The 27,086-nt window shown below is 42.5% G+C and overlaps 1 protein-coding gene across 2 annotated transcripts in view; it reads right to left on the bottom strand.

The window, feature by feature from the left end:
• LOC134213250 (serine-rich adhesin for platelets) overlaps positions 1-27,086 on the bottom strand; it is a 427,675-nt gene that overhangs the window by 381,068 nt on the left and 19,521 nt on the right. The gene's annotated exons all lie outside the window — the stretch shown is intronic.

The following is a 27,086-nucleotide window of genomic DNA, read 5'->3' as shown; positions in this document are numbered from 1 at the left end:
ATGCTGAGGAAGGATAAGGATAATTAGTTAGACACCTACCTTAAAAAGATGCAGAGAATTCTACTTCTCATAGTGGCCACGGTAGGTTATTGAAATTGTTTGTGTGGAAGGTTATCGTAGTAGAAATATTCGTTTTAATATAACGTGAAACACAGGAAGAACTAAGATAGAAATACAAAGTATGAAAATAACGGGGCTCTCCTTAGCCATGCGGTAAGTCGCGCGGGTACAAAGCATGACCATGCTGAGGGTGGCTGGGTTCGATTCCCGGTGCCGCTCTAGGCAATTTTCGGATTGGAAATTGTATCGACTTCCCTGGGCATAAAAGTATCATCGTGTTAGGCCCATGATATACGAATGCAAAAATGGTAACTTGGCTTAGAAACCTCGCAGTTAATAACTGTGGAAGTGCTTAATGAACACTAAGCTGCGAGGCGGCTCTGTCCCAGTGTGGGGATGTAATGCCAATAAGAAGAAGAAGATGAAAGTAACGAGACGGGTTGTATGCTCTAAATCCAACAAATGGGAGTTCAAAAGATATTTCTTTTGTAAATCTTTCCAAAACATAGATTAGAATCAATTGGACATTATACTACGGTAAGTAATTGATCAAATCCTTATAAAGATTTTTTTTTAGTAAAATGTCCCTTCAAGTCCAGATAATATGTTTTCTTTTAGAAAAAATATTTTAAGCTCTTTTTAGTGGAATGTATTCAACCGTCTAAGACGAGTTAAGTAACCCCATTTAATTCCACCAATTATTTCGATATCTTTGCAGATACGTATTTCGTTCACCTGTTTGGTCGTCTTCAGTGTCTCGTACTTGACTCGGCTAGTCTTTGTTCAACAAAACTTAACAGATATATCTGTCCCAGTCTCACTGTTGAGATCGGTGAACATAGATCTGAGCAGACAAAAGTTGTGGAATAAGGAAGAATAGTTTTTTTTTTTATAGAATAGTGGAATGATTCCAAGATTTGTTCATTTTAGGGTCCTCCTGAATTCCCACTAATACGTAATTACAGAAATTTTGAACTCTAATGAAAACTTACAAGAATTTCTCACAGAATATTGTAGTTCCAATTAAAAACTAAAGTAAGCTCGGATCTCAATCTTTTTAAAAAAAAATATAAAAAATATTTCGAGAACTAAAAAACAATTGTTTATTTGGCAGGCTCAGTCGTGTATGACATTTTGCGAAGCCCAAATTCTTTAGTATGAAAATATTAAGATCATAAACTTATAAAACTCTCACAATAATCGAGAATGCATTTAAATTTCCTTATTATAGAAACCATTAAATCAACAAATATATAATCATCGTTTCTACGTTTATTATGCGAGGGATTTTTCTGAGCTCCTCGACAAATCATGTAAGATTTTCATGCTACTCATGCTACTGTGATCTTAGTGCAACATGTGTGCTACTCAGGATCCACCTCTGCATGATTCTCCAGAAAGTTCTACGATTTTTGTCAAAATTTCCACGCAATCCGCCCGTACCGAACCGAGATATTGATTTTATTCGTGTTATGGATTTTTTCCTATTGTGCAGTGTCTTATGATCAATACGCAGATTTTTTTTAAACTGGTTTATGTCCTATTTGATCCATTAGATTAAACCAAATTGAATATGCCTTCAATAACTGTTCCGTTCCAGGTCATCCAAGAACTCCCTGCAATACAGTCCTTAAGGTCTACACGCGTGCGTAATCGAAGGTCTGGTATGTATTTCAAAAAAATGATTCATGCCCCTTTTTATTCCGTAGAATTAAAATGGATACGTCCCCAATAACTGTTCCGTCCTAGGTCTTCCAAGAAATCCCTACACAGGTAACCAAAGTGCTGTTGTTACCTAATTTTTAAAAATGGTTTATGTCCTACGGTCGTAAACAATGGTCTGCTATCTCTTTTTAAAAAACGGTCAAGCCCTATTTGATTCGTGCAAACAAATTGGATACGTCTTAAAAACTGGTATGCAACCATGGCAGCCAATGCAGTAACTCATATATGTATGGTGCAGCCAACCATGCAGTCTGCGGAGGGTCCGCAAATCGCACTCCACTTGATCAATCCCCTTTGCTCGCTGTGCACCTCGAATTCTTGTTCCCGTTGGAACATTGTCGAGAACCTATTTCACCGGATTTTCCAACAGCTGATGCAACTCGTGGTTCATTCGTCTCATCCACGTGCCGTCCGCCATCTGCCACACGGTTTCCACCAAGAAGACGTTGTACAGGAAGGCTATCCGACACCGTTATGTTGTCTCTAGTGACGCCAGTAACCTTTTCTCGAAAGAGAACCGTTAATATAGCGATGGTCGTGATTCCTAAACTTGGTGTTTAGCATCTCGGCGTCCGATCCTTCGTGACCAAGTAACAATTTCAAGGCTTCATAGATTTATTTAAGTTTTTTAACGGCTTTATCGCTGCTTTGCTCAATCCCGCGAGATTAGCCTTATTGGAAGACTTGTTGCTATCTTCAAAATCATAATAAAACGTTCAATAAAACCACAACTGTCAAATGCTTTATGAGCTTATTAGAGGCCTAATGATTAGGATTCTAATGAGAACTCTATTATCAATTTCCCACCTTATCGGCCGCTACGATTTGAAATCGTCGCAGAGCAAATCGTCATCGAAATCGTCGCCAGCAAAAATGGCCAAAAGATCTGTCAGATCAACTGTGAACAAAATTGTTTGATTTCAATAATCACATTATTTCCCGAAATTTAGTACTATTTTTCATGCATATTTTCATAATTTGACTTTGAACTACCACAGATTGAAAATAATGATATTGGCGACGATTTTAAAGGTGCTTAAAAAGTGATCGGCGCGTTTTGTTACCAGCGAAACTGACAATAATAAAACCAATTTTGAAAACTGTCATAAAGCCGAATATATTGGTCTAAGACTTGTCTTACGCATAACCTAAATTAAACTTAGTAGTTTTAATTAGGTTTATAATGGTATTGTACAAGAACACAATGTTTATGTTGAACTTCGTGAACTATGGTCAATCGAATGGCTCAAAACATATGTTTCTGTTACATGTTCCCCAAATATTTTAAACAAAGAAAACAATAAACACAAAAATGCTCCTAACTGAGCATTCGCATATTTAAAATTTTGTTATTTATTGGTCAAATTCCACTTCTAAAAATGAAACAGATAATAAAAATCAAGCAAGCTATATCCTTCTACTTCCGGTAAATGACAATGGTATAAATGCGAATACACAACGAATGGTGCAATGCAGTGGCGTAGCCCCAAGGGGGGGGGGGGAGGGGTGGACATAAAACTCCCCCAAGAGACGAAATTTTCAGAAGAAATTTTTTTTAGCGAAAAAAATGTTCAGAAAACCTCCCCAGACCAATTTTCTGGCTACGCCACTGGTGCAATGAACACGGTTATAATCTACACTAACTAATTGGCCGTGAATCTCAGTATTACGCAGGTGCACTTGAAAAAACTGATTCTTACCTGTTTTCACCAGAAATTCGAACGTGCAGAAAAATTTGCAAGCACGCGAACGAATTCTGGGCATCCAATTTCCAATAATTGAATGTCCCGTGCTGTTGTTTTTTATTTCATTCTTCCATTTCTATCATTATCCTTTTGCTTCAAAACAATAACAAAAAGCTACACGGAAATAAATTCCCTTTTTTGACAGCGGTTTTATGGACCTCTTATGAATTACATTAAACTTGCTTTGAAGACGATCTCAAGAGTGGTTCCCTTAGTCATAACATAATCTTGTAGCGGTCATCAAGAGGTTGTCATGTAGATTTGAGTTTTATTGCTAGTCTTGAAAATTTGCTCTCCAAAACTGCTAATAGAGTATGATAAAGCTTAAAATGTTACTTGGGATGTTGTCCCCTCTTTTAATGCACCTCACAATGGAGCTGTTTATGTTGGGTGTGGCCCGTTCAACAGAGAGCGGTGCAGTGTAGCAAGGGCAGAAGAGAAACGAATCCACCGCAGAAGAAAAAGGCAACACGAAGAGAGTGTAATAGCTGAAGCGCAGGAGAACATGGAAAGAAACGATATGCGGAGGTTTTACGCAACTGTCAATGGCGCGCGGCATAAGACTGCGCCAGTGCCCGCCATGTGCAATGACCGAGAGGGGAATTTGTTGACAGACAAGACTATGGTGGCAGCCAGGTGGAAGGAGCACTTCGAAGATTTGTTGAACGGAGAAAATGAAGGTGTATTAAGTAGCAATGGACATAGTCGGCGACGGTCAAGCTGTGGAACCACGAACGCTGGACGAGGTTGAGAAGGCTCTAAACGAGCTGAAAAACAATAAAGCTGCTGGGAAGGACGAGATCCCGGTCGAGCTTCTCCAACACCGAAGTAAGCAGCTGTATCAATCAATCTACCACATTATCCAGAAATCATGGAAGGATGAAGAACTGCCTGCCAGCTGGTTGGATGGCCTCATATGCCCAATCTGTAAGACTTGGGATGTTGTCCCCTCTTTTAAAGCACCTCATAATGGAGCTGTTTATGTTGGGTGTGGCCCGTTCCAACAGAGAGCGGTACATTGTAGCAAGGGCAGAAGACAAACGAATCCACCGCAGAAGAAAAAGGCAACACGAAGAGAGTGTGATATCTGAAACGCAGGAGAACATGGATAGAAACGATATGCGGAGGTTTTACGCAACTGTCAATGGCGCGCGGCATAAGACTGCGCCAGTGCCCGCCATGTGCAATGACCGAGAGGGGAATTGGCTGACAGACAAGACTATGGTGGCAGCCAGGTGGAAGGAGCACTTCGAAGATTTGTTGAACGGTGAAAATGAGGGTGTATTAAGGAGCAGGATGGACTAAGTCGGCGACGGTCAAGCTGTGGAACCACCAACGCTGGACGAGGTTAAGAAGGCTCTAAACGAGCTGAAAAACAGTAAAGCTGCTGGGAACGACGAGAGCTTCTCAAACACGGAAGTGAGCAGCTGCATTAATCAATCCACCACATTATCCAGAAAATATGGGAGGATGAAGAACTGCCTGCCGGCTGGTTGGATGGCCTCATATGCCCAAACTGTAAGAAAGGGCACAGACTAAAGTGTGCCAATTACAGAGGGATCACCCTTCTGAACTCGGCGTACAAAATTCTGTCGCGTATCCTGTTTAACAGACTGAGACCGCTTGAGGAGTCCTTCGTCGGCGAATACCAGTTTAGCCTACGGATGATCCTTGATAAATTCCGGGAGTACAACTTGCAGACTCACCATCTGTTAATTGATTTCAAAGCACCGTACGATTCAGTGAAGAGAAATGAGCTGTGGCAGATAATGTCCGAACATGGTTTTCTGGCGAAACTGATTAGACTAGTACGTGCAACGCTGGATGGCTCTAAATCAAGTATTCGGATTGCAGACGAAGTGTCAACTTCGTTTGTGACCTTAGACGGATTGAAGCAGGGTGATGCACTTTCGAATTTATTGTTCAACATTGCACTCCAAGGCGCTATTAGGAGATCTGGCGTGCAGAGAAACGGCACTATCATCACATGGTCGCATATGCTCCTGGGCTTTGCGGACGACATCGACCTTATTGGAATCGATCGCAGAGCAGTAGTGGAGGCTTTTGTCCCACTGAAGAGGGAGACGGCGAGGATAGGCTTAACCATTAACTCTACCAAGACAAAGTACATGGTGGCAGGTAGAGATAGGAGAAGACCTAGTGGTGTTGGTGCAGAGGTAGTGCTTGATGGGGATGTGTTTGAAGTTGTTGAAGAATTTGTTTACCTTGGAACGCTTGTGACATGTGACAATGACGTTTCCCGTGAAGTGAAAAGACGTATTGCTGCTGCGAATAGGGCCTTTTACGGATTACGTAACCAGCTTAGATCCCACAGCATGCAGACGGAAATGAAATTTGCTCTATCCAAAACTCTGATTCTACCAGTGGCCCTTTATGGACATGAAGCATGGACTTTAAAAGAGGCGGACCGGAGAGCTTTCGGGGTTTTCGAGCGAAAAGTGCTGCGTACAATACTCGGAGGGAAACTAAAAAATGGTGTGTGGCGCAGACGCATGAATCATGAGCTGTGTCAAGTATACAAAGAAGAAAATATTGTGAATCGTATAAAATACGGCAGCATTGGTTTCAACTTGTTCTACACAGCTGTGCAGTAACCAACACGAAAGGAGCGAAAACAAAGCGAAAATCACCATTTTTCTGTGGGGACTGCCTATCCGATTCTGTTTTTCGCACTTGTATACAAAATTTGTTATCATGGCTTGTTATGATTTGGAACAGTTTATGTCTCTCTTTTATCGTTGTTCGTTATCTATTGAGAGCGATTTCTGCAAACCCTACGCGGTGGAATCGGACCTGGGGACCCTGAACGTTCGGGGAAACTGGAGGAATATCGCCCAAGCAAGACCAACGATTCTGGAGCTCTACAATACGCCAGGCATAGGTGTGTCGACGCTGTAGCCAACCAGGTATCCAGGTAGATATGTTGGCTGTGGATGGAGGAGTGTCAGCTCTACATTCCATGCCAGTGGACCTTAGCACCTGGATTCCTGATTCCTGAGAGGATTCCTGCTTCAGCACAGGCAGCTTCAGAAGTCTGGAAGCTATGCGGAGGTACTGATTGATGGCTGGGGAGAGTATGCTGACAAGCTCCCGACGTGCTAACCAAGTCAGCTCCAGTCCGTACAGCGTTCTGCTGTCAATCAATGCTTGGCCGATACAATGCCGAAAGGCCCTGTTATTTGTCCTATGCAGTCTTGATAGAATTTTAAAAATAGTAAGGCCGATACATACAAATATTTTTTTATAAAAATATGTCTCCCCCCTCGGATTTTTTTGACCATAAAATATAATTTGAGGGGGCAACAATAAATTTTCCTGACAAATAAAGCATTTAAAAACAATATTCTTTAACAAATCCGAGAATGATTTTTTTGATGATGATGATGATGATGATGGTCCCGCCACATACCCCTACAAAGGTTTGAGCTAGACGATTTATCTTTAAGATATTTAATTGTGATCAATTTAATCAGATTCTGCAAAACAATAAACGATCCGATTATTTTCACAGATATAAACAACAATACAAATTATCATCGCTTTCCAGCAAAAAATATAAATAAGTAAAAAGAACCGTTGAGTTCTACTGCAGATGTTCGCAAGCATCATCAGTGGTACAGCGAGTCCGATACAAATACAAAACTTGTGATACCTCTCGCATGATGCCAAAAGTTTCGTCAGGAAGCGCATATTCAAACCATATTCTCGCTAGTACCAATCAATTTACCGAACAAAGCTCGACAACATTCAAAACTTGTGTTACCTCTCCGTAGATACCAAAAGTTTCGAGAAAATCGCGTTCTATCTGAGAGCTCCCTACTTTTCTGTAGTATCTTTCAAACAGTTTAAAATATTTCAAATTGTAGTGATAAATACAAAAAGTCATTTATACCTGTATTACGCACGCGATTCTCAGACTTTCGTAGACTAAACATAAAGAATAAAAGTTAAAACACATCAACAAATAAAATACCATCATCGAGGCGAACAATATAGTCTATAAGCGCCCTAATGAAATAACAAATCATTTACATTCGTCCAAACAAAAATATCCGTTATCACAAACTTCGTCAAGATACACAATTAGTCAATAATAAAACTTAAATAAATAGCTGTTTAAAAAACAGCTTTCACGTGTGAAATGCAAAGTCTCTTGAACTGTGATAGTGTACTTGCTCGCTTGATGTGTGCAGGCATCGAATTGAAAACATTTATTCCTTTATTAAGCAATGAATTTTGTGAAGCACCATGCAAAAATAAGTTGTTCTTATTTCTTCCGCGTTTCTAGTATTATATCCATGAATGTCACTTCCTATTTCAATTCGATTACACAAATATCGTGGCAGCAATCTATTTATTATTTTAAAAATGAACACCATAGTCAAATAAACAATTCTCTGCTTCACTGATAACCATTGTAAAGCGTCCAACAAAAAGGAGGAGGAAGTGAATCTATTGCATCTTAAAATCAAACGCATTACTTTATTCTGCAAACGCTGTTACCTCGATATTTGTGTTTCATTAGCTAGAAATAAAATGGAAGCACAAAAGTCCAAGTGAGGAGAGATGATTGACTTGTACAACTGTATTTTACTCGCAACAGTTAATTCGTTTTTTAATCGATATAAAATTCCATACTTCTTGGCTATTTTCTTGATGACATTGTTGATATGAGAATCAAATTTCAATTTATCATCAATAATCACGCCAAGATATTTAATTTCCCGAACGCGATCAAGTGTTTCATCATCAATTTGAACGGAAACATTACCAATGACTCGATTTCGCGAAATTACCATGTATTTAGTTTTGCTTACATTCAATTTCAACTGTTTGTACTTCAACCACCTACTTAAAGAACACAAATCTGTATTCAAGCGTGAAACTGCATCTTCGATAGTTCTAGCTGCAATGAATAATACGGTGTCATCCGCGAATAGATTAATATTACAAAATCGTAAAACCCGTCCCATGTCATTAATATACATAATAAATAAAAAAAATATTTATAAATAAAATAAATATTTATTTCCAAATTTGTATATTCCCCACACCTCCTTTACCTTTGGACACCATTAGGACATAATTACTAATAAATATTTGCTACGGCATAAAAACAATGATGAAAAATTTAAAAAAAAAATCCGGTTAATCCTTGATTGACCAATATGACGCAGAAACGAGAAACAGTCCTCCGTCGATAGAGACTCCCAGGAACTTGATGAGTTTTCCATTATCCTGAGACTAGGACCGGGGAGACGGTTCCGCTTGTGCCCTCGGGTAGTTTTCCTGGCAGACAGGGTGGACCCAAATGACGAAGCCCGACAGTAGATGCAGTATTAGATTGCTAATGGGTGGCGCATCAAATCTTATGATCAACATGTTTTCTTCAATATAAGGCTATCTGACGTTTATTCATCTGTCTGGTCGCTTCCTAAGCGCTTCCCTGTGAAAACAAATTCTAATCTTTCTGTGCGCGTGCAAAAGACAGATTATTGGACGTCAGATAGGCTTATGGTAATTTATGTATCAGATGTACATTTCCTTCATCATAGAAACCCAAATTTTATCCTTGAGAAGAAGCAAACCAAAACAATAAATTTGACATTCAAGGTACCGAAAGGAACCTTTTATGCGAAATCCAGGTACAATACATGAATAGTTGATGCAAAAATATAAGATTGCTAATGGCGTTCCTGTTCGCGTGACTAACATCTAGTTTACTTTGATCTGGCAAACAAAGTACCGGTACTACAATTGTCAAACCGATATTGGTGATGAAACAAAAGATGCACAACAACGTGATGCATAATAAACGCCCAACTTAAGCTTCTAGAAACATATTTTGGCAAAATAATTTTAATTACTACAGCGCCACAAGCGTTCTAGTACTTATGCTTCTACTAGCTGAACCATGGTGATCACAAATGCTTTATGGGATAACAGCGCCTCTAGCGTTCTAATACTTATGCTTCTACTGGCCCGACCGATGAACTGCACTAACAACTGCTAGGGTTCGGATACGCGTTAACGCCTAAGTGTCGCCGTCGACCACTAGCAAGATGTCGTCCGCGAAGACGAAGATGTAGATGTTCTTAGGACGGCCATTGAAGACCTAAAGGTCACTTTGGAGTACGTATTACTAAATTATAATTATAAAAGGTGGGTGAAGCATCGTTGAGGGGAACTAGTTCTGCGCTTTCTAGAAAGCTTTGAGTGGGCGATCTTCGCTAAACTGAAGACCGTTAAAGGGGGTCTGGTAGTTTTTTGTTTGAAAAAACTACTATAAATGTTTTTCGTACAACATTGTAGAACAATGTATTTTTGCTTTCCACTATTTATGGAGTAAAAGCGCTAGTTGAAGTCAATTATATTAAGTTATTAAAATTTTGTTATTGAATAGTATATTTAAATTAGTTATTGCATCTAGCGTCCGTTACTAGTGGTATGCAAGCAACGATCTGTTTAGCAGGGTTGTAGAAAAAACTTAACTGTGTTATAACATTTTGAATTGAGGGCTCTGAAATTATTATCATTATGCAAAATACTTCCAAATAATTGGTTGCTTTAGCTATCCTTATGATCCTTTTAAAAAGAATATTTAATTTCAAAGTTTTAGATTAGGTCCGCCACTATGCGTCATATTGGTTACCCGTTCATTCTAGTCTCGGTACGGTACAGCGATTTGCTGATGGTCTTTTCCTATCGGACACAAGGCAAAACAAAAACAACTGAAGGCAGTGCCCGTTCTCGGGTCAGCCAGCACAATCCTCGCTTTGGGTTTTACGTAAGTAGATTTATGACCGCCCGCGCCGCTGGAATGGGATTCGGGTGTTATCATGATTTGGTATGAGCCCAGCTTTTGCACCCTAACGAGCCTAACTCAAGCTGGACAAATTCGCCAGAGTTAACACTCGCTAGATAGGTACACGATTTGTATAAGTTGTAAACCGCCCATGCAGTTCGACAGAGCGGGTTCTCGGAATAAATTGCAAGCGCGCAGCTTCGATTCAATCGATATGACGCTGCCGAACGAGTGGCACAAATATAAGTTATCGATCTACGGAGATGTTGTCTTCTGCGTAAAAGGAAATCGCCATATTGGTCGGCGAAAAACCGCTCGATTGCCCCCAGCCGAAGAACGTGATGAGGGATTTTCATATATCTACGATATGGTTCGTCGCTTGAATCCCCGAGCTCGGTACAATCTTTCAAGTCACCCTCTTTCCACAATTCAATAACCTACGTCTGTCTGCTGGAGGCAACTCTGTGGATGAATTAATCACGTTCTCTACTGTTTTTTTTTTGCAACTATACGGCAGCAGTACTTGCACGCTTTTTAATCCGTTATAACAAGTTAATAAAAATGTAACGGATATAGGCAACTAGTCAATTCGATGCGAACAAAAAACACATCAAACTTTATAATTCTATTCGCTCTCGTGCCACACAGGTGATGCGGGACGCATTTTCCGTTGGTCGATAGGTGATGCCGGCAATATGGTATGATTGACATCGCCTGTTCGTTTGGGATTTTCAAGATCATCGTCATCAGGAACGGTTATGGCTTGATCGCAGGCGTTGACAGCTTTCAGAAGTGCGATTGAATGGTCGATTCGGATTTCCCGTAAAAAAGCGATGATTGTTCTGAGAATACTACATTGTTCATTTAATAATTTGATCGGATAGAAAGAGAAAGAATAAACAACAAAGTGAAGTAGTCTGTAAAAATAAATGTTAGAAATAAAATCAAAATAATCATAGAACAGCTTTCTTCATGAGCTAAACATACTGATCAGAACCCTCTAAAAACTGAAAAAAAACCAATAATTAGAAACAAGTTCATTTATGGTTCGTTCTATTGTTTTGGAATGACAAAAATGGGATGGATATTGTGTAAGGTTATAATCGTTTATTATGCAATACAAAAGTATAGCTTACGATTACTAAGCGAACATACTCATAATAACTATTTTATTTGATACACCTTTTGCTTCCGGATGCATATAAACTGCCTCTCCCGTTAGTTCGTCGATGGTGGGTTGAGCAATAAAACTAATCTGCTTGCACCACATCTCAGCCTAACTTCACCGCCATTAATTGATTATAAAGTAATTCGCGTTAAAACATCTCTCAGGCACCATACGCCCTGACGAGAGCCGTGGGTGGCAGTGCTAATATTCCTACACCAATGCTAAAACAACGCGAAAAAACGAAAACGCCAACTTTTTGCAGCCACTATGCTTCAACCTGTTAGCAATTCGAGGCGAACACGGGGATTATCTATCTCCTAGTTTCCAGCAGTTAAGCTGAGTGTAATTAGATCATCACTTTTATTAAACTCACCGCAAAGGTGGCACTATTCTTCACTTCAAGCTTGTGCTACCACTACTGCTGGTGCGCCCAGCACATGATGACGGAAATGTCTCACCAGTCGAATTAGCAAACACACAGCATGTCTGTTTTTTGTCGGGCAATAAACTTGATCATGCGTGGTTGATCGTCCAAGGAATGGTTTAAGGAAACATCGTATTATGCAGCTACTTAATCACAAAAACCGTAAGCTATCGGAGGTACTGTTAACAGTATCATATAAACGCCACCCCGACGTCGATTCTATTGCTTTGACAAAACAGCACATGTCATATAGATATTATCAATTCAGTAGAAAACCGAATTAGCCGCCAGCGAAGTTGGATTTTTCGCACAATCCATACGTTAAATCTAATTTCGGAGGGGGTGCGCTGTATAGCGCATCACCAAATGAAAACAGCGCACCGAAGTTAGATTTAGCGTACAGATTGTGAGAAAAATACAACTTCGCTAATCACCCATTTCAATTTTCTACTGAATTGATAATATACGCAATAGGAAGCTGAGATACATCATCCGATTACTCAGAGTACGATAAATGTTAACATTAATTTGACTTATATGATAAGATAATATTTTTTATTCAATAAATACAATTGCCAACATGTTTAAAATAACCACATTCTACAGTAGAAAGTACAACACAAAAACCCACTAACCCGACACAAAGAATAAGTCATGTTTCTTCTTGCAAACACCTTTCTATCACCTCACAGCTCAAACGAAAGCAAGTGAGCCGAATACGTACCGATGGAATAAAATCGGTTCAATTTATCGACAAAACATCAACACCCAGGCGGTCTTTCATATCGATTCGCGATGTCTAACGACTAAGGAAACCGACAGCGGCCACCACCCAATATCGTTAAAAATCGACTGTGTTAAATTACGAATTACATCATTCTAGTCGGGTTAATTGCCAACAATGACAATTGTTGCGGCCTGTAGAGGTGTGAATCTCTTTTAACTGCTTTGTGAAGTTATTTGGTTTGGTTTTATTTCTTTTTTATGGTGATTTTTGCGAGCTCTTAGACTTCGTTAGCACTTTACGGCGATTAATATGCAACGCGGTCTGTTCGAGTTCAGTGGAGTTTTAACTTTTTCCGAGAAAAACGTCTATTTTTGTAGTTTATCGAATGTAGGGTAACGGCTGTATTTTGGACCGGGCTCATATTTTGAACCACCTAGCTGAAAATTGCTTTTATATCACACAAAACTAAATAAAACATGCGACATTTAAATATTATTGCAAAAAGAATCTATCCATAAAGTATCTCCTACATTTGTTTCTTAAAAAATATAGCCATTATTAAGAATATTTTCATGTATTTACCCATTATGGCTGGATTAGACAAAATCCAAGACGACATGGTAAAATTGAATTCAACTTTCAAAAGCTGTAAGTTTATTTGTACATAGATTTAAAACATGTGAATGATGTTGTTGACTTATTAGAACCTAATTGAAGCAGTTTCAGACCTGGAGCAAAACATTGTAAGTTTAAAAACAGTATTCTGAGGCATGTCCAAAATAGGTTCATTTTTCATTGATCCGAACATATTTTCGACATATCTTCTTTTTAGTTTCTAGATCTCTTAAACTTTTGCCTTTTTGCTACCAGAGGTGAACCTGCCATGATGACAATAATAATAACTTTTTTTATCAACCATTTATTTCTCTAGTATCAAACAATTAATAAATTACTGTTTATACAGCATTTATAAATTACCGTTCATTGATGTAAGCACTAGAAAAATGTCTATTAAACCAACATGTAACTGTTTTCATTATTTTCATACGAAAACAGTTAAGAAAGCTCCATGACAAGAACCAAACTTTGCTAGAGCTCTCAGTCCGTGTTGCTTGCCAATGCAACAGAGTTCCGTGTTCTACGATTATGTTTCGATTGGAAAAAGAATGTGCAAGGAGCAAGTAAGAACCGGGCAATCCACAACTATCAATGACGCATATGGAACAGATCAGATCTGGTAAAGTACATAAAAAAATATGGCAGGGTAGGAGTGACCAGGTTCATACATCACGGCCATGGGCCGCACGTTTGTTTTGCTTTGATGAAGCTGTTCCGAGTGGTACTGCAATTGATATTAGTTTCAATACCCTTAGCTAGTAGATATTGTTCCAAGCTTTTGAGTGCTTATAAAAATGTATTGCTTAGCAAGGACTTTAAGGATGAAACGCCGAAAATGATGGAGGTCGCTAGTTTAATCTAATAGTAACATAACTTTGCAAGCAATACACGATTATTCGAGTGGTCCAAAATATGTGCAATGGGTGGTCCAAAATAAAAACAGGTGGTCCAAAATTAAATCTAACATATCTTCAGAATTTCCGATAGTTTGGTTCTTTCGGTGGGATTTACAAACATTTTTACCTACAAATCCTACCTAGCATTCACCACTTTTTAGTTGCATAGGAAATTGATCAAGCATTTTCAGAAAATCTAGCTTTTATTCGGAAAATTGTTTAGCCATCTCCTAAAGTGGTCCAAAATACCTCCCTTACCCTATCTATTTTCTTTAATAGATTGTCAAATTTGCTGTTTTTTTAAGATTCATTTCACGTCTATTTGATATTCAAAGTTCAAATTTGAAGCATAGAAGTTATTTTTTCCCTTTAACTGTGAATATGAATGCTGGTTCAAATCTTATTTAAAAACTTCACCAAATCACTTTAACATCCTTTCATCAAAACCGACTTTTGAATAATAGGTACGTGCTATTAAAGCTGATTGCACCTATAGTTAACGTCAATCAACCTGTCATGCTGGCTATCTCCGATCCTCTCCCTCGAATGGATGCCACTTTTATCCCATTTTGCCGAAACAGTATGATAATTATGATCAAGTGGATAAAATCTCTAGGTTTATTTTGTTTACCTCGCCTTTCTATGGCGAAATCGGCATATTTACGGGTCGGCTACTAGGAGGTGGCTTTACTATATCGACGGATTCTTGGGCGTAGGCTGGAAGCGCCTGAGCGCATGTTTTGTGATTGAAATAAATTTGAAAAATATATAGGGATTATTTTGAAGTCTATTCCATTCTATTCGTTTTATTCCACATGTAATTATTTGATACTTGGTGGGATTAGCTTGATTTCCTTTCCTAGCTTTTTCTGTCGAATAAATAACAAAACCTTGCGGTTTGTAATGCTAAGATTTTCAACAGGTTTTGTCTGGTTCTCTGACGGAATTGAAAGAAAACCGCTCATCCGTTTGTAGTATGGAAATCAGTCACATTCGTCCTTTATATTCTACACAGGGAATCAATATTCGAGCAACGCCTAACAATATACCCTTTGTCATTAACCGAGTTTGTTACTGACAAACGCACCTCGCAACAAGCCTTTATCAGAACCCGAACACAATATGACAACAACTGCGCAAAATTTGGGATCGATTGGTTGCTTCCTCGCTTTCCGCATCGCGTTTGAAGTTTGTATGGAATTTAGTATGGGAGAACGTATATTTTTGCAAGCCTCTAGTAGTCTTCAGTTCATCGTAAACCAAGTGGCACATTGTGTTAAAGTATAACCCAAAGAATGCCGAAAGACTTAGCTGAAGAAGGCACGTTGCTGGAAAGTCCACAAAAAAAGTTATAACGGTTCGAACACTGAGTGCTCAAACCATATGCAAAAAATCGTTTATTCTGCCAGCACTGCCGTACAACGTAGACTAATAATTTAACTGAGTGTTTTTTTTTTCAAAATAATTGATCTTATAGGGCTATTGAGCTAATGGGAGCTATCCAGAATCATTTTACAAAGAAAAAAATCCGACTAGAAAGGAGATGGGTTTTGCCCTTCGATAACCATAGGTCGTCCGGTAGTGCTGGCAGAAACATTGATTACTTGCATATGGTTTGAACTAGAGGCCTGAATAAGAGAAACGCGGATAGAAAATATGACTCTGCCAACACTGCATTCAATCTTCTTCATCAAAGAACAACACATGAAAAGGAAGAAATGGTTTATGTAGATAAAATCTCACAATCCGCTATTTTATGTGTCTACATTACATAACAATTGAATCCAATAAACAATGGAATTTCATTTCATAATCTATTAATGACTTGCATATATTATTGCAAACTAATGTAAAATACATTCAATTTTATTTGTTGATAAATGGCATAAAATCGAATTTGGCCATTTTCAATATTTGAGCCAACATTTTGGCTGCTTGACAGGTCTCCTGCTCGATTGGCTGCTATTTTTTGACGGTTCGATTGGCGGCACATGGCTATCCGCGTTTCTCTTATTCAGGCCTCTAGTTTGAACAATCAATTTTCGAAACGTAATAACATTTTTTGTAGACCTTCCAGCTACGTACCTTCTTCGGCAAAGTCTTTCGGCATCTTCCAGACTATATGCTAACGTATTGAGTCACGTGATTGATGATAAATTGCAGCCGCTAAGAAAATGTTAAAAAGTACGTTTTCCCATACTAATCTCCATGTAAATTTAAAACGCGATGCGGCATGCGAGGTTGCAACCAATCGAGCACATATGTATTTTGCACAGTTGGTTTGAGTCCCAAAACTATTCAGAAAAACCTTGATCTTACTTGATCGGACGAAGTTTGCCTTCCATACAACTGCGCCCCACTATCTACAGCCACTATCTACAGCCGCTAAAAAGTTTTTCGGAAGAAGACGAAAGAAGGAAGAAGAAAGAAAGAAGGTAAAAGAAGGAAGAAAACTGAAGAAAGAAGAAAGAAGGAAGCAGGAAGATGGAAGAAGAAAGGAAGAAGATAAAAGAAGGAAGAAAACTGAGGAAAGAAGATGGAAGAAGGGTGAAAAAGGAGGGAAGAAGAAAAAAAGAAGAAAGAAGAAGGAAGAAGGAAGAAAGAAAGAAGAAAAAGGAAGAAAGAAGAAGGAAAAAGGATGAAGAAGGAAAAAGGATGAGGGAAGAAGGAAGAAGGAAGGAAGATGAAATAAGAAGGAAGAAGGAAGTAGGAAGAAATAAGGAAGAAGGAAAAAGGAAGAAGAGAGTAGGAAGAAGGCTGAGGGAGGAGCAAGGAAGAAGAAAAAAGGAAGACAAAAGAAGAAAAAAGAGATGAGAAAAGAATAAAGAAAAAGGAAGAAGAAAGAAGGAAAATGAAAGAAGGCTGAAGAAAGAAGGAGAAAGAATGAAGAATATGTAAGGAAAAAGGAAGAAGGGAGTAAAAAGCGAAGAAGGAAAAATGAAGATAAAAAGAAGGAATAATTTAGAAGGAAGAAGAAAAAAGGAAGAAACAAGAAGAAAGGAAGAAGCAGCAGTGAAAAAGCAACAAGAAAGAAAGAAAAAGAAAGAAGGGTAAATAAAGAATAAAGAAGAGTGGGGAAAAAAGAAAAAAAGAAAGAAGGAACAAGGAACAAGGAAGAAGGAAGAGAAAGAAAGAAGAAGGAAGAGCAAAAAAAAGAAAAAGAATAAAGGAAAAAAGAAGGAAGAAGTATGCAGAAAGTAACAAAGAAGATGGAAGAACGAAAAAACAAAAGAAAGAAGAAGGAAAAAGAAGACAGATAGAAGAAGGAAGATGCAAGAAGGGAGAAGGAAGAAGGGGTAAGGTGAAGAAAGAACTTCGCATTTTCACTTTTTGCTTCTTTTTACTAATTCGGCCTAATGGCCATTCGGCCTAATGACCATTCGACCAAATAGCCTTCGGCCTAATGGCCTGACACCATGCTTACCGTGCCTGCGAATCAATGGATTGGGGGGTCTAATAAGAACCTAACCGCAAACGGAGCCTGTGAGGCACCAGGGTCCCCTGCACAGTATTGAGCCCTCGCTGCGCTAACCGGAGCTATGGCGTAGTTGACCTTTTTCTTCTCCGAGATAATCATCTACTCTTATTCAATCTCAACTTGAGGTTAAATAATAATGGGGATATGAATATGTTTTTTGGGCAGCAGGGACTATGTCCAAGGGCTTGACGATCCCTCCCCAGGCCATCTGCGAGTTGTGGGGCTTGCCTAGGATGTGGTGGGGTTTGACAGTGGGCCCTGTTAAACCTCTATAAAAAGCTGCATGTATCCGCAAGTAGGCCCCACCAAAGCGACCGTGTGCCGCTCAAAGCGCACAAGCCCAAGTCCTGGTGTTAGGTGGGACGCTAAACAGCCCTGACACGACGGCCCTCCGACGAGACAGGAGGTTTGCGCAGGCCCAATAAGCCGCCTAGAAAATCAATCATTACGAACAATATAAGAGATAATGCGACTCGATATAATCGGCAAAGACCTAGGCGACGAATACAGGATCACGATTGGAAGCTTGGAACATGGAATTGCAAGTCGCTAGGTTTCGCAGGTTGCGACAGGATGATCTACGATGAATTACATCCCCGCAACTTCGACGTCGTGGCGCTGCAGGAGATTTGCTGGACAGGACAGAAAGTGTGGAAAAGCGGGCATCGAGCGGCTACCTTCTACCAAAGCTGTGGCACCACCAACGAGCTGGGAACCGGCTTCATAGTGCTGGGTAAGATGCGCCAACGCGTGATTGGGTGGCAGCCAATCAACGCAAGGATGTGCAAGCTGAGGATTAAAGGCCGTTTCTTCAACTATAGCATCATCAACGTGCACTGCCCACACGAAGGGAGACCCGACGACGAGAAAGAAGCGTTCTACGCACAGCTGGAGCAGACATACGATGGATGCCCACTGCGAGACGTCAAAATCGTCATCGGTGACATGAACGCACAGGTAGGAAGGGAGGAAATGTATAGACCGGTCATCGGACCGGATAGTCTGCACACCGTATCGAATGACAACGGCCAACGATGCATAAACTTCGCAGCCTCCCGCGGAATGGTAGTCCGAAGCACCTTCTTTCCCCGCAAAAATATCCACAAGGCCACATGGAGTTCACCTAACCAAGAAACGGAAAACCAAATCGACCACGTTCTAATCGACGGTAAATTCTTCTCCGACATCACGAACGTCCGCACTTACCGCAGTGCGAATATTGAATCCGACCACTACCTCGTTGCAGTATGCCTGCGCTCAAAACTCTCGACGGTGTACAACACGGGTCGAAGTCGGACGCCGCGGCTTAACATTGGGCGGCTACAAGATGGTAGACTAGCCCAAGAATACGCGCAGCAGCTGGAAGTGGCACTTCCAACGGAAGAGCAGCTAGGCGCAGCGTCTCTTGAAGATGGCTGGAGAGATATTCGATCCGCCATTGGTAGCACCGCAACCGCTGCACTTGGCACGGTGCCCCCGGATCAGAGAAACGACTGGTATGAGGGCGAATGTGAGCAGTTAGTGGAAGAGAAGAATGCAGCAGGGGCGAGATTGCTGGAACACCGCACGAGGGCGAACGAGGCACGATACAAACGGGCGCGGAACAGGCAAAACTCGATTTTTCGGAGGAAAAAATGCCAGCAGGAAGACCGAGACCGTGAAGAGACGGAGCAACTGTACCGCGCTAATAACACACGAAAGTTCTATGAGAAGTTAAACCGTTCACGTAAGGGCCACGTGCCACAGCCTGATATGTGTAAGGATATAAACGGGAACCTTCTTACGAACGAGCGTGAGGTGATCCAAAGGTGGCGGCAGCACTACGAAGAACACCTGAATGGCGATGTGGCAGACGAAGATGGCGGTATGGTGATGGACCTGGGAGAACGCGCGCAGGACATAATTCTACCGGCTCCGGATCTCCAGGAAATCCAGGAGGAGATTGGCCGGCTGAAGAACAACAAAGCCCCTGGGGTTGACCAACTATCAGGAGAGCTATTTAAACACGGTGGTGAGGCACTGGCTAGAGCGCTGCACTGGGTCATTACCAAGATTTGGGAGGAGGAAGTTTTGCCGCAGGAGTGGATGGAAGGTGTCGTGTGTCCCATCTACAAAAAGGGCGATAAGCTGGATTGTAGCAACTACCGCGCAATCACATTGCTGAACGCCGCCTACAAGGTACTCTCCCAAATTTTATGCCGTCGACTAGCACCAACTGCAAGGGAGTTCGTGGGACAGTACCAGGCGGGTTTTATGGGCGAACGCTCCACCACGGACCAGGTGTTCGCCATTCGCCAAGTACTGCAGAAATGCCGCGAATACAACGTGCCCACACATCATCTATTCATCGACTTCAAAGCCGCATATGATACAATCGATCGGGACCAGCTATGGCAGCTAATGCACGAACACGGTTTTCCGGATAAACTGACACGGTTGATCAAAGCGACGATGCAGGCCGCACAGGCCACTTCGGCCTTAGTCTGATAAAATAATAATAATGAATATGTTTTTACTTAGTTTTTCAACAAATTGTCACCTATATGGATTCCCACTATGCGTTTTTCACAGTGTACTCTGTGTTTCGTAATTGACTTTCGACTTCGGCTACTCTTGTTCAATCTCAACTTGAGGTTAAATAAGGGTGGGGTTATGAATATGTATTTTTTTGCTTAGTTTTTCAACAAATTGTCACCTACATGCATTCGCATTATTGGCACGGCAAATGCTGGGTACTGGGTACGCATACTCGCCGATGTGCTCAAGGACCGTGAATTCGGCATCGAAGCGCTGCAAGAGGTTTGTTGGAATCATACCATCTACCAGAGCTGCGGCAACACACACGAGCTGGGAACAGCTTTCATAGTGATATGCGATATGCAAAAGCGTGTGATCGTTGGCGATCAACGAGAGAATGTGCAGGTTGAGGATCAAAGGCCGGTTCTTCAACTTCAACATAATCAACGTCCATAGCCCACACTCCGGAAGCACTGATGATGATAAGGACGCATTATTCTACGCGCAGCTGGAACGGGATTATGACAGCTGCCCAAGCCACGACGTCAAAATCATCATAGAAGATTTGAACGCTCAAGTTGACCAAGAGGAGGAATTTAGACCGACTATTAAGTTCAGTGCCCACCGGCTGACGAACGAAAACGACTACGACTAATTGATTTCGCCGCATCCAAGAATATGGCCATTCGCAGCCTTCCGTATCGGTACACCTGGAGATCACCACTGCGGATAGAATCATAAATCAAACGCGTTCTGATTGATGGGCGGCACTTCTCCGACATTATCGACCTCAGGACATATCGTAGCGCTACTATCGACTCTGACCACTATCTGGTCAAGTTTAAACTACGCCCTTGAGTATCCGTCACCAATAATGTTCGGTACCGACAACCGCCACGGTACGACCTAGAGCGACTGAAGCAACCTGATGTCACCACTGCATACGCGCAGCATCTCGAGGCAGCGTTGCCGGAAGAGGGTGAGCTCGATGGGGCCCCTCTTGAGGACTGCTGGAATACAGTTAAAGCAGCCATTAACGACGCAGCGGAGAACAACGTCGGGTATATGGGTCGAAGTCGACGGAACGATTGGTTCGACGAAGAGTGCAGACAGATTCTGGAGGAGAAGGACGCAGCGCGGGCGGTCGCGCTGCAGCAAGGTACCCGGCAGAACGTGGAACGTTATAGACGGAAGCGGAGACAGCAGAGTCGCCTTTTTCAGGAGAAGAAACGCCGCCTGGAAGAAGCGGAGTGCGAGGAGATGGAACAGCAGTGCGGTTCTCAAGAAACACGCAAGTTCTACCAGAAGCTTAACGCATCCCGCAAAGGCTTCGTGCCGCGAGCCGAAATGTGCCGGCAGCGGAGGAGATGACTACGTCAGTTCAGCGGTTGATGTAAGCCAACCAGCCCCCTTTTTGAGGAAGGTAAGGTCGTCATCCAACAGCTAAAGACCAATAAAGCAGCTGGTAAGGATGGAGGAGCTGAGGACGGAGCTGAGCTCAACAAGATGGGCCCGGAAAAGCTACCCGAGCAACACACATGTTGTAAATCAGTTGATGATTTTGGTCATATATGAGTTATTGCAACCAAATCAACGTAAATTGTGCTGCTAGGGTAGCCACTTGCCTGCACAAATTGATAGTCAGAATCTGGGAAACTGAACAGCTACCGGAGGAGTGGAAGGAAGGGTTATATGCTCCATCTACAAGAAAGGTGACAAGCAGGAGTGTGAGAACTTTCGAGCGATCACCATCCTTAATGCCGCCTACAAAGTGATATCCATCTTCCGTCGTCTGTCACCATTAGTGAATGAGTTCGTGGGAAGTTATCAAGCCGGCTTCGTTGACGGCCGCTCGACAACGGACTAGATCTTTACTGTACGGCAAATCCTTCAAAAATGCCGTGAATACCAGGTGCCAACGCACCATTTGTTCAATGATTTCAAGGCGGCACACGACAGTATATGAAAAATTATGGACGAGAACAGCTTCCCTGGGATGCTTACCAGAATGATCAAAGCAACTGTGGATGGTGTGCAAAACTGTGTGAAGATTTCGGGCGAACACTCCAGTTCGTTCGAATCACGCCGGGGACTAAGACAAGGTGATGGACTTTCGTGCCTGTTGTTCAACATTGCGCTAGAAGGTGTCATGTGGAGAGCCGGGTGTAACAGCCGGGGTACGATTTTCAACAGATCCAGTCAATTTATTTGCTTCGCGGATGACATGGACATTGTCGGCCGAACATTTGCAAAGGTGGCAAAACTGTACACCCGCCTGAAACGTGAAGCAACAAAAGTTGGACTGGTGGTGAATGCGTCAAAGACAAAGTACATGCTTGTGGGCGGAACCGAGCGCGACAGGGCCCGCCTGGGAAGCAGTGTTACGATAGACGGGGATACCTTCGAGGTGGTCGAGGAATTCGTCTACCTCGGATCCTTGCTAACGACTGACAACAACGTTAGTCGTGAAATACGAAGGCGCATCATCTGTGGAAGTCGGGCCTACTACGGGCTCCAGAAGAAACTGCGGTCGAAAAAGATTCGCCACCGCACCAAATGTGTCATGTACAAGACGCTTATAAGACCGGTTGTCCTCTACGGACATGAAACATGGACAATGCTCGAGGAGGACTTGCAAGCACTCCGAGTATTCACGAGACGGGTGCTCAGGACCATCTTTGGCGGTGTGCAAGAAGACGGTGTGTGGCGGTGAAGAATGCACCATGAGCTCACCCAACTCTACGGCGAACCCAGTATCCAGAAGGTAGCTAAAGCCGGAAGGGTACGATGGGCAGGACATGTTGCAAGAATGCCGGACAGCAACCCTGCAAAGATGGTGTTCGCTTCCGATCCGGCAGGTACGAGACGGCGTGGAGCGAGATGGGCAGACCAGGTGCAAAACGACTTGGCGAGCGTGGGGCGTATCCGAGGATGGAGAGATGCGGCCTCGAACCGTGCATTGTGGCGTCAAATTGTTGATTCAGTGTTATCTGTTTAGATGTTAACTAAATAAATGAAATGAATGACCTATGACCAATGACCTCCCACTAACGCGTCGTAACATAAACCTTTTGTTTTTAAACTCATTTTTTCCGCCAATTGTCCGACTTCTGATCAAGTGGAGGTGGCGTAAGCTGTTAGTCAGTTAATCGTCAATCTTCAACCAGACCACAATACCCCACTTTATTGTAACTTTTCAGATACGTATTGTGGTTGAAATACGTTACTGTAAATTTGCAATCAAGTGCTGGAATTCAATGGGATTGTACTAACTCGTCTTATAAAAAGTTAAGTCATTCCATTAGCTGAAATTAATTTGCTAATAGAGAAATAGTTTTCGATTGTAGAGCCATGTGTCTTGTGCTGGGAATTTGGGCTCATCAGTCATCGGTACCCTTTAAGTAGCATAAAAGACGACGGAGGTCCTTCATAGCACAATAAAGAAAGAACCTGTGTAGCACATTTGGGTAGTGAGTTCAAACCGTACCGAAGGAAGTTGGCTGCTTCCAATCCATTTTTCAAACTGAATCTTCACATGTTGTAAATCTGCACATAAGGAGCCTTCCTTAGCCGTTCGGTAAAATACACGTGCACAAAGCAAGTTCATGCTGAAGGTGGCTGGGCTCGACTCCCGGTCTGGTCTCGGAAATTTTTAGACTGGACTCTCGACTTCCTTGGGCATAAAGTATCATCGTGTTAGTCTCATGATATACGAATGCAAAAATGATAACTTGGTTTAGAAACCTCGCAATTAATAACTGTGGAAGTGCTGACTGAACGCTAAGCTACGAAGCGGAAATGTCCCACTGGGAAATGTAATGCCAATAAGAAGAAGAAGAATAATAAGAAGGAATTTGCACATATCGAGTTTCTTGCTATGAACTTGATCTCATAGCTCCTATGTTAATCCCATCAAAAACAAGGCAATTAAAAGAATTTGTTCCCTATTTTGAAGGTTTTTCAGAAGTGAACACAAATGTTAGGAGAAAGAGTCGATGATCTTGGTGCTGTATTTCTTTCTTAAACGATGAGATGACTATTATATTGAAAAGAAAATTATTTTAAGCTTTTTAGTGGAATGTCTTCACTTGTCATAAGACGAGTTAATACAATCCCATTGAATTTCACCACTTAATTGTATCTTAACAGATAAGTATTTCGACCTCAAATGTAAGGCCGTCTTCAGTGTCTCGTACTTGACTCGAATTCAATGGGATTGTATTAACTCGTCTTATGACAAGTATTATATTGAGTGAGATGGAAATACGAACAGTTTCACTACGATATCGTTATCGGTGACATGAACGCACAGGTAGGAAGGGAGGAAATGTATAGACCGGTCATCGGACCGGATAGTCTGCACACCGTATCGAATGACAACGGCCAACGATGCATAAACTTCGCAGCCTCCCGCGGAATGGTAGTCCGAAGCACCTTCTTTCCCCGCAAAAATATCCACAAGGCCACATGAAGATCACCTAACCAAGAAACGGAAAACCAAATCGACCACGTTCTAATCGACGGTAAATTCTTCTCCGACATCACGAACGTCCGCACTTACCGCAGTGCGAATATTGAATCCGACCACTACCTCGTTGCAGTATGCCTGCGCTCAAAACTCTCGACGGTGTACAACACGCGTCGAAGTCGGACGCCGCGGCTTAACATTGGGCGGCTACAAGATGGTAGACTAGCCCAAGAATACGCGCAGCAGCTGGAAGTGGCACTTCCAACGGAAGAGCAGCTAGGCGCAGCGTCTCTTGAAGATGGCTGGAGAGATATTCGATCCGCCATTGGTAGCACCGCAACCGCTGCACTTGGCACGGTGCCCCCGGATCAGAGAAACGACTGGTATGACGGCGAATGTGAGCAGTTAGTGGAAGAGAAGAATGCAGCATGAACGAGATTGCTGCAACACCGCACGAGGGCGAACGAGGCACGATATAAACCGGCGCGGAACAGACAAAACTCGATTTTCCGGAGGAAAAAGCGCCAGCAGGAAGAGCGAGACCGTGAAGAAACGGAGCAACTGTACCGCGCTAATAACACACGAAAGTTCTATGAGAAGTTAAACCGTTCACGTAAGGGCCACGTGCAACAGCCTGATATGTGTAAGGACATAAACGGGAACCTTCTTACGAACGAGCGTGAGGTGATCCAAAGGTGGCGGCAGCACTACGAAGAACACCTGAATGGCGATGTGGCAGACGAAGATGGCGGTATGGTGATGGACCTGGGAGAACGCGCGCAGGACATAATTCTACCGGCTCCGGATCTCCAGGAAATCCAGGAGGAGATTGGCCGGCTCAAGAACAACAAAGCCCCTGGGGTTGACCAACTACCAGGAGAGCTATTTAAACACGGTGGTGAGGCACTGGCTAGAGCGCTGCACTGGGTCATTACCAAGATTTGGGAGGAGGAAGTTTTGCCGCAGGAGTGGATGGAAGGTATCGTGTTTCCCATCTACAAACAGGGCGATAAGCTGGATTGTAGCAACTACCGCGCAATCACATTGCTGAACGCCGCCTACAAGGTACTCTCCCAAATTTTATGCCGTCGACTAGCACCAACTGCAAGGGAGTTCGTGGGGCAGTACTAGGCGGGTTTTATGGGCGAACGCTCCACCACGGACCAGGTGTTCGCCATTCGCCAATTACTGCAGAAATGCAGCGAATACAACGTGCCCAGACACACGCATCATCTATTCATCGGCTTCAAAGCCGCATATGATACAATCAATCGGAACCAGCTATGGCAGCTAATGCACAAATACGGATTTCCGGATAAACTGACACGGTTGATCAAAGCGACGATGGATCGGGTGATGTGCGTAGTTCGAGTTTCAGGGGCATTCTCGAGTCTCTTCGAAACCCGCAGAGGGTTACGGCAAGGTGATGGTCTTTCGTGTTTGCTATTCAACATCGCTTTGGAAGGGGTAATACGAAGAGCAGGGATTAACACGAGTGGTACAATTTTCAATAAGTCCGTCCAGCTATTTGGTTTCGCCGACGACATAGATATTATGGCACGTAACTTTGAGAAGATGGAGGAAGCCTACATCAGACTGAAGAGGGAAGCTAAGCGGATCGGACTAGTCATCAACACGTCGAAGACGAAGTACATGATAGGAAGAGGTTCAAGAGAAGACAATGTGAGCCACCCACCGCGAGTTTGCATCGGTGGTGACGAAATCGAGGTGGTAGAAGAATTTGTGTACTTGGGCTCACTGGTGACTGCCGAAAATGACACCAGCAGAGAAATTCGGAGACGCATAGTGGCTGGAAACCGTACGTACTTTGGACTCCGCAAGACGCTCCGATCGAATAGAGTTCGCCGCCGTACCAAACTGACAATCTACAAAACGCTAATTAGACCGGTAGTCCCCTACGGACACGAGACCTGGACGATGCTCGTGGAGGACCAACGCGCACTTGGAGTTTTCGAAAGGAAAGTGCTGCGTACCATCTATGGTGGGGTGCAGATGGCGGACGGTACGTGGAGGAGGCGAATGAACCACGAATTGCATCAGCTGTTGGGAGAACCATCCATCGTTCACACCGCGAAAATCGGACGACTGCGATGGGCCGGGCACGTAGCCAGAATGTCGGACAGTAACCCGGTGAAAATGGTTCTCGACAACGATCCGACGGACACAAGAAGGCGAGGTGCGCAGCGGGCAAGGTGGATCGATCAGGTGGAAGATGACTTGCGGACCCTCCGTAGACTGCGTGGTTGGCGACGTGTAGCCATGGACCGAGCCGAATGGAGAAGACTCTTATATACCGCACAGGCCACTTCGGCCTTAGTCTGATTAAATAATAATAATTCACTACGATAATTTGAAATCTTGAAATCCTTCCCATAAAAACTTTGAACGCGATGTGGAAAGAAGGGACATAATC

Source organism: Armigeres subalbatus, chromosome 2 (assembly GCF_024139115.2).
Source record: "Armigeres subalbatus isolate Guangzhou_Male chromosome 2, GZ_Asu_2, whole genome shotgun sequence".
Lineage (NCBI taxonomy): Eukaryota > Metazoa > Arthropoda > Insecta > Diptera > Culicidae > Armigeres > Armigeres subalbatus.
This window is presented reverse-complemented; position numbering and strand designations above follow the sequence as displayed.